Here is an 8,842-nt window from a genome sequence, read left to right on the forward strand (position 1 = left end):
CCGGATCGGGTCTAGGCAGACTCGAGCTCCCTCGTCGACGATCCACCGATTCCGGCGACGATAAGGTGCCTGACCACCATGGATGGCTTTTTCTCGTCGTCCCGAGTCCATTGGTGCCATCAGAAGATATTGACGACCCCTAGGCCCGTCGTTTCGAAGGAGAGAAGCCGGCGACATTCTCGCTGGCGATCTCTGTTTTCCGGCAGCCATTTCCATTGAGTCAGTTACCCATCTTCTTCTCTTCTTTGTGCTGTGCAGTTCTATGTATTTGGTTTGGTGCAATTGTTAATGAATCGAAAAACCCCAATTCAATCAGATTGGCTTCTTTTTTCTTTTCTTTTGTGTTTAACTGACTTCATTTGATGAGTTTGCTTATTTAGAAGTTTAATTGGTGCATTTAATTGCTAATCAGTTTCATTTATATTCAAAGTCAAGAAAGCTTGAAATTGCCATCATCTGATACTTCTAACGCTGCAACTGTTTGCAAAAATCTGAGTAAGTACTAATTGCCATTCTCCAATGACTCATTTAGTAAATGTAATTGCAGGAGTTATTCCCTTCCTTACCAGTAAATTGCACGTATAGGTTCATTGTTAAGTCATGTATAATCATTAAAAACGTGAAATGATAGGAATTGTATTGAAATTAAATAGTTTCAGTTACAATTTCTTTTATTGTTTTACTGTTCATATTTAGTTTCAGTTCGTGAAAATTCAGTTTCAGTTTGTAAAAATTCAGTTTCACTTCGTGCAAATTCAGTTTCACTCCGTGAAAATTTAGTTTCACTTATAACTATGTTTTGTATATTATTATAGTGTTTTGTTTCATTTCATTTCTATTGAAATTGCTTTATTGTTCAGTTTCAATTAGAATGTGAAGATTTGAAGATTTGACGATTTGAAGTTCTAAAGATTTTCGTTTAGTCTCAGTTGTAATATCTGTAATTGTGTAACTATTTTTTTTTTAGTGTTTATGTGAAATTGTTTCGTTTTAGGTGTAATAGAATGTTTAAGCAGTGTGACGGTGTAATTAAATTATTTTTTCAATTTAGTTACAATTTGAATATTTCATTTTGAGGAAATATTTTATTTTCAATTTCAACAAATATTTGATTTTCAGTTTCAGTATTTGATTTTAGTTTTAGTGAAATATTGAATTTCAACAAAAAAATTTAGTTTCAGAAAAATTCAGTTTCAGCAAAATTTAGTTACAGTAACGTCAGAGTGCGTCAGCGCGTCAATGATGTCAGCATGTGTCAAAAGGGTAATTTAAGATTATAAATTATAAGGGGTTTTGAGAGAGTTTCTAGATGGGTGGGGGTTTAGGCAAATTTTTTGGGTGGTTAGGGGGTTTAAAATTACGGACTATTATAAATTTCAGGAAATTACCACTTTGGTCTACTTATTGTTCACTTTGTCTCAGTTTAGTCCACGAACTTTTTTTTTCGCCATTCTAATCCTCAAACTTTTTGACATTTGTCATTTTTGTCCATTCCATCAAAATTTCATAAAAAGACGTTAAATGGAGGGGCAAAATGGTCCATTTCGTCCCATATTTTCTAATTTTTCTTTTAAATTTTAACCTATCAAATCTCTACTGAATTCAGCAATTTTATACTAGTTTTGAAGCTATAAATCTCTTCTTTACAACTATATAAACAACGTTCAAAACGGAGCTATAAAACTCGAGATAAATGATTACAAAGTAGACTACCCGAAACTGCCCTAATTTTTAAGAAAATTTTCAGATTTTTGAAATTTCTTTCAACTTTAATTTTCTTCAAATTCAACATCTCAAATCAATTTCTTAAGCTACTAGAAATATGTTTAAAGTCTCCCAATCCACACACAACATCAAACCGACCTTGAAATCAAAATCTCAATACTAAAAAATTGATAAGTACACTCAAACCAAAATTCTCATTCAATTCTCTTCTTCTTGTGACCCAAACAACCGAGGAAATAAATGAAAATTGAAGTAGAAGTCGGGTTGGGGTGTACTTAATTAATTATCAATTTTTTAGTTTTGGGATTTTATGTTCTTAATTGAGACTTTGATTTCTAGGTCATTTTGAGGTTGTGTAATGGATTGAGGACTTTAAACATGTTTCTAATAGGCTAAGAAATTGATTTGAGGTTTTGAATTAGAAGCTAGGAAATTGAAGTTGAAATAAATTTCAAAAATCTATAAATTTTCTTAAAAATTGTGGCAGTTTTGGGTAACCTACTTTGTGATCATTTATCTCGAATCAGTTTTGAATATTTTTTATATGATTGTAGAGGATAATCATAGCTTCAAAACTAGTATAAGATTGATGAATTTGGTGAAGATTTGATAGGTTAAAAGTTTGGGTCAAAATTAAGAAGAAAAACTGAAAAACATGGGACGGAATAGACCATTTTGCCCTAACATTAAACAGTCTATTTATTAAATTTTGACAAAATGGACCAAAATGGCAAACGTCAGAAAGTTCGTGAATCAGAATGGCGAAATTAAAAATTCGTAAACCAAATTGGTAATTTCCTCTTTAAATGTTTAAAAAAGAAAGATAATTCTAAATATGCCCACTCAATTTGCTCACTTGACTCCACTAACTCTTTTCTTATATAAAAAAAAAAAAAAGAATATAATCAACTAAAAAAATAACTAATAACTAAGAAAATAAGAAAAACATCAAAATGAAAAATTGGAAAAAAATAATAATAATAGCAGCTCCCCACCTACCCGCAGCCATGGAAGAAAAAATATAATCAAAATATGAGTGGTTGATTGTAAAAATCTTTTTTTGGGTGGTAAATATGCACACCCTCAATAGTCTGGGTGGTATTAGTGCAAAAAAGTCTTCCAAAAAAAATTCAAAGATTTAAACAGTGAAATCTTTACTGAAAAAAGAGATTTGATTTTTTGTGGTGAAGAATAGAGGTTTGATTTAAAGTGAAAAGGACAGTAGAAAACAAACAAAATTGAAAACTCATAAAAAGAAAAAAGTCGTAAGTAATGTATTGTGTTTGTGGTTTCAATGTAAATTAAATGTTTTGTTATTAAAAAGATAATTAATATCAGTAAAAATAATTACAAGATAATGAGCTCCTATTAAATGGTCTAGAAATAACCTACATCGTCAGATTTGATATAACGGTAGTTGATCACACAATTTCCTGCTCCACATGGACCATGTGAACGAGACTAATATATTAAAAGTGCTATAAAGTTAATTAGTTAGTAAGTTAATACGAAGTTAATTACTATTTTCAACAGTTCATTTTTAACGGAATCTAGCTGTATGGTGTCACTTAGTTAATTCTAACTGTGCTCAAATAAATAGATGAACACTATGTTTTGATAACAGCATATAAATGGTTGTTATAATCAAATAGCTAAAAATCTTCATCTTTAGGAGATTTTTTTCAAAGATGAACTTTGAAGTTGGGCCTAAAAATGAACGTTTCGAATTATGAGATTAGATAATATGGTGGACCCAAAAAGATAGTTAGTTTCGTATTAACTTGCTAACCAGTTAGTTTTAGAGCATTTCTATAATTATATATATATATAATTTTATTTAGGTTCAGACGTCCGCACGAGCGAACGTCTCACACCGAGCGCTCAGTGTATGTATGCCGAGCGCTCGGTGTGAGACGTTCCCATGGTGCGAACATCCGCACCTGATCAAGCCTATGTATATATATATAGGGAAATTTTCAAGTAAGGATGTCATTACTTTAAGAAAAGTAAGAACATTCTCTTTGGACCTACAATTCGATGATCGTAACCGTCTATATTTTAGAACATCATTCAAAGATCACCCTTGTAAAAAATCAGCCAGATCAAAAACTGTTTAGCCAGTTTATTATTCCAAACATCATTTTAATTTTATCTAACGGATTGTATTTTTTTGCACAGTTTAGATAACCAAACAATTACCGATTTGGCTGATTTTTTACAGGGGTGACCCTTGAGGAAGGACCTAAACTATGAACGGTTTCGATTATAGAACTACACTGCCTGATGGTACCGAAAGAGAATGTTTTTACTTTTTTTTAAGTAAAAACATCCTTACTTGAACGAGACTATATATATATATATATATATATATATATATATATGCGTCCACGCAAACTCATCTAGTGTTATTCTAAACTTGGTGTACAATGTGATCCGGAACCTAAAATGTTAGCACAATCATGAGATCAAGATTTTGTAGGTGTCATATGATGATTTAAAGAGCGTCTCTGATTATTCGACCAAGTAAGAAGGCCACTAAAGCCCAATGAATGAGGAAGTAGAATTAACCAAGTGACACCATACAGCTAGATTAATTAGAAATTAGAAATAACTAAGATTATAATTCCTCAAGTTTTAACCTTTTTATTTTGTTTTTTCTTAAATCCAAAATAAATAAATATAATGATAACCCAATCTACCTTCAAAAAACCAGTGATAACCTAGACCACATTAATGAAAAAAAGTGTTGGGCATGGGCTCAACGCACGCCACGTTTTTTTTCCATGTTTACAACGTGGGCATTGTTGAACAGTGACTATATTATTATGGTCATTGTTGAATAATGGCTATATTTACTGTGCCACAACAACTATAAAAAAGGCATAAACATGATACTTATAGTTTTTTTTTTTTTTTCTTACATAAGCATGTCAAAAGTTCATAAAATCAACATAAACACAAAAAATCTCCCTTTTAGAGTCACGTCAACCCTTTCATATTCGTCATTGCAAAGTTCCTGTCAAACATAAATTATCGCTGCAGAATTATTGTCGAACAGTAGCTATCAACATTGTACACAGCACCTCATGTGTACTTAGCACCTCTGTTTTTTTTTTTTTTTTGGTCAATTTAAGGGTTTTTTGTGTTTAAATGTGGGTTTATTTAAGATTAGGGAGTGTAAATGGACTTTAAAAACATATATATATATATATATATATATATAACCTGAAGTTTAACCATAATTCTAGCATTTCTCCAATATTCCTAACTTATCAAAGATTCCTATTCATTTTAAAGGAAGCCCCTTATCATCACATAAGCCTCCAACTTATGTAGGAATTAAGATGGCTACGCCCAGGTACTTAGTAGCCCATGAAAGTAGCCCAAAGCCCTAACCTTTTCTACCCCACCTGCTTCTCCAGCTTGATTACTAAGTGAACAGAGAATGTTTTAGGGTTTTCAAATATAATTCTTGCTTTATTGATTAAGACCACAAAGTGTGGTTTATATACATGGGCCTATAACTAAAATACAGGAATTAATAAATTACCTAATTAATTATAATAATTACACAATAATCACATGGGTTGACTCACACCAACACTTCCCCTCAAGTTGGTGCATATATGTCGCACATGCCCAACTTGTCTAGTGAGTCCAAAAACACCCTATTTGCTACGGCCTTGGTCAACACATCTGCAAGCTGATCTTCGGACTTCACAAATGGGAAGTTAATAATTTTAGCTTCAAGTTTCTCTTTAATGAAGTGTCGATCAATCTCAATGTGCTTTGTTCTATCATGCTGAACAGGATTATGTGCTATATCAATAGCAGATTTGTTATCACAAAACAAGTCCATAGGTTTGGTAGGTGGACACCCTAAATCAGTCAATAAATGTCTCAGCCATAAAAGTTCGACTACTCCAAGTGCCATACCTCTGTATTCGGCCTCTGCACTTGATCTAGATACAACCGATTGCTTCTTACTCCTCCAGGTCACCAAATTTCCTCCTACAAAGGTAAAGTAGCCTGAGGTAGACCTTCTATCATCTGCTGAACCACCCCAGTCTGCATCAGAAAAACCTTCAACATTCACATGACCATGATTAGCAAACAACAATCCTTTACCAGGTGCAGATTTTAAATACCGCAAAATTCGCTCCACAGCATCTATATGGGGTTTACACGGGGCATGCATAAACTGGCTTACTACACTAACCGCATAAGCAATGTCAAGTCTAGTGTGAGACAAATATATTAATCTTCCAACAAGTCTCTGATATCGCCCCTTATCTGCAGGCAAAGCCCCCAAACACTCGAAAAGTTTATGGTTTTGTTCCATAGGAGTGACAGCTGGCTTACACCCAAGCATACCAGTTTCAGACAACAAGTCTAAAACATATTTCCTTTGAGATAGGAATATGCCATGTTTAGACCGAGTAACTTCTATCCCAAGAAAGAACTTCAAGTCCCCCAGCTGTTTCATTTCAAACTCTCTAGACAAGTACCTCTGCAAATTAGAGATTTCCTCATAATCATCTCCGGTCAGAACCATATCATCAACATAAATGATAAGAGCAGTAATCTTCTTCCCTCTTTTCTTTAGAAACAAAGTATGATCAAAATTACTCTGCCGATAACCATAGTTTTTCATTGCACGGGTGAATCTCCCAAACCAGGCTCTCGGAGATTGTTTAAGACCATACAAAGACTTCCTTAGTCTGCATACTAATCTCGTATTCTCAAACTCTGGTATACCTGGAGGAGGATCCATGTATACTTCTTCAGTCAAATCACCATGGAGAAAGGCATTCTTTACATCAAACTGAAGCAGTGGCCAATCTTTGTTAGCAGCCAAAGATAACAGAACCCGTACTGTGTTTAACTTGGCCACTGGAGCAAACGTCTCCAAGTAGTCTATGCCATAGGACTGTGTATAACCTTTTGCTACCAACCTTGCCTTATACCTTTCAACTGACCCATCAGCTTTGTGTTTGACTGCAAACACCCATCTGCATCCCACTGTCTTCTTCCCCTTAGGTAGAGAAACCAATTCCCAGGTTGAATTCTTCTGTAATGCCGCCATTTCTTCAGCCATAGCTTTGGTCCATCTAGAATCTGTAAGAGCATCCTGCAATCTACTAGGAATAGAAACAGAAGATAATTGCAGAACATACGATTCATATGACTTTGAAAGCCTAACAGACGACACATGATTATTAATTGAGTACCTAACTTTGGCATTTGGATCTGGCTCATATTTAGCTGGTGGTTGTCCTCGGTTAGACCGAGGAGGAAGTGTAAATTTAGAAGCATGAGAATCAAGATCTGAACCAGAAAGTGAATCAAGAGTATTGTTGGTTACCTCAATGGACGAAGAAGATTGATTCAATGGAGTAGGAGAGATGGCGGTACTATCATGGAGTGGTGATTCCTCAGACTCAAAAACCGTGGGTTCTTGTCCCACCACATTCTCAGTATTATTCTCAGTAAATTCTGCTGTCTCAATCTCATCCTCAGACTCAGACACTGGACGGTCAGTAGTCTGTTCTGATCCTTCCTCCCTACTAGACTCCGACACTAGACGATCAGTAGTCTGTTCTGATCCTTCCTCACCACTACTACCAAAGAACAACAGATCATCTCAATTCTGCACTTCATTATAAACCTCCCCCTGAAGGGTAGAATCCAGTGGACGTGGGGAATAAAAAAGTTGATGTTCATGAAAAGTGACATCCATAGAAACATAGAAGCGCTGAGTAGAAGGATGATAGAACCGATACCCCTTCTGGGATGGACCATAACCAACAAATACACACTCTAATGCCCGAGATGCGAGCTTGGATCGCTGATGAGAATGTAAATGCACAAAAACAACACACCCAAAAACACGGGGTTCCAAATGAAGGATACCTGGTAGAGAGACAAAATCCGAGAGAACATCCAAAGGTCGCCGAAAGTCAAGGACACTAGATGGGGTCCGATTAATCAAATAGACGGCAGAACTCAAGGCATCACCCCAGAACAAAGATGGCACGTGACCCCCCAAAAGAAGGGATCGAGTGACTTCCAATAAATGTCGATTTTTGCGTTCAGCAACCCCATTCTGTTGTGGAGAATGAGCGCAAGAAGTCTGATGAAAGATCCCCGCAGAAGCAAAATACTGAGTCATCTCTGTATTAACGAACTCACCACCATTATCAGAGCGCAAAACTTTAATAGGACAGGCAAACTGGGTGAGGACCATGTGATGAAAAATGCGAAAAACAGCACACACATCACTTTTATGTTTCAGAAGATAAACCCAAGTCATTTTAGTATAATCATCAATAAATGTCACAAACCATTTCATTCCTTTATGTGTACTACACGGGGCCGGACCCCAAACATCCGAGTGTACCGAAGCAAAAGGAACATCCATACGTGTAGCACTAGAAGGAAACACAGAACGATGACTTTTGGCCAACACACAAACTTCACAATTAAAATTGGAAATGTTCAATCCAATAAATAAAGAGGGAAATAAACGCCGAAGATAACTAAAGGAAGGATGACCAAGTCGGCGATGCCACAACCAGATCTTCTTCTTATTTTCGGAGGAACCATTACGAACTAGACTCACAATGCCACGACCATCTGAAGCGGAAACCCCCCTGTCCAGATAGTACAATCCACCACTCTTTCTACCACTGCCAATCTTCTCCTTGGTATGAATGTCCTGGAAAACACAATGGGTAGGAAAAAATGTGGCCACACAATTATGAGTTTTGGTTAGTTGACTAACAGAAATAAGGTTACAATTTAAGGAAGGAACAAACAGCACATTATGTAAAGCCAAATCAGATGAGAAGGATACTGTGCCGCCCCCTAGAACAGGAGATGACACACCATTGGCATTAACAATAAATGGTTTAGGACAGACAGATGAAAGATGACTAAAAACATAACGATCAGAAGTCATATGATCCGTAGCACCTGTATCAATTATCCATGCACCATTACCAGTACAAGCAGAAGTACTCAAAGTAGAGTTAGAGATACCTGACTTGGCAACAAAGCTGGAGGAACTAACAGAGTTCACCCTGGAACCAACCATATTATTGATTCCATTCAAATC

Source organism: Dryas octopetala, chromosome 1 (assembly GCF_963921425.1).
Source record: "Dryas octopetala chromosome 1, drDryOcto1.1, whole genome shotgun sequence".
Lineage (NCBI taxonomy): Eukaryota > Viridiplantae > Streptophyta > Magnoliopsida > Rosales > Rosaceae > Dryas > Dryas octopetala.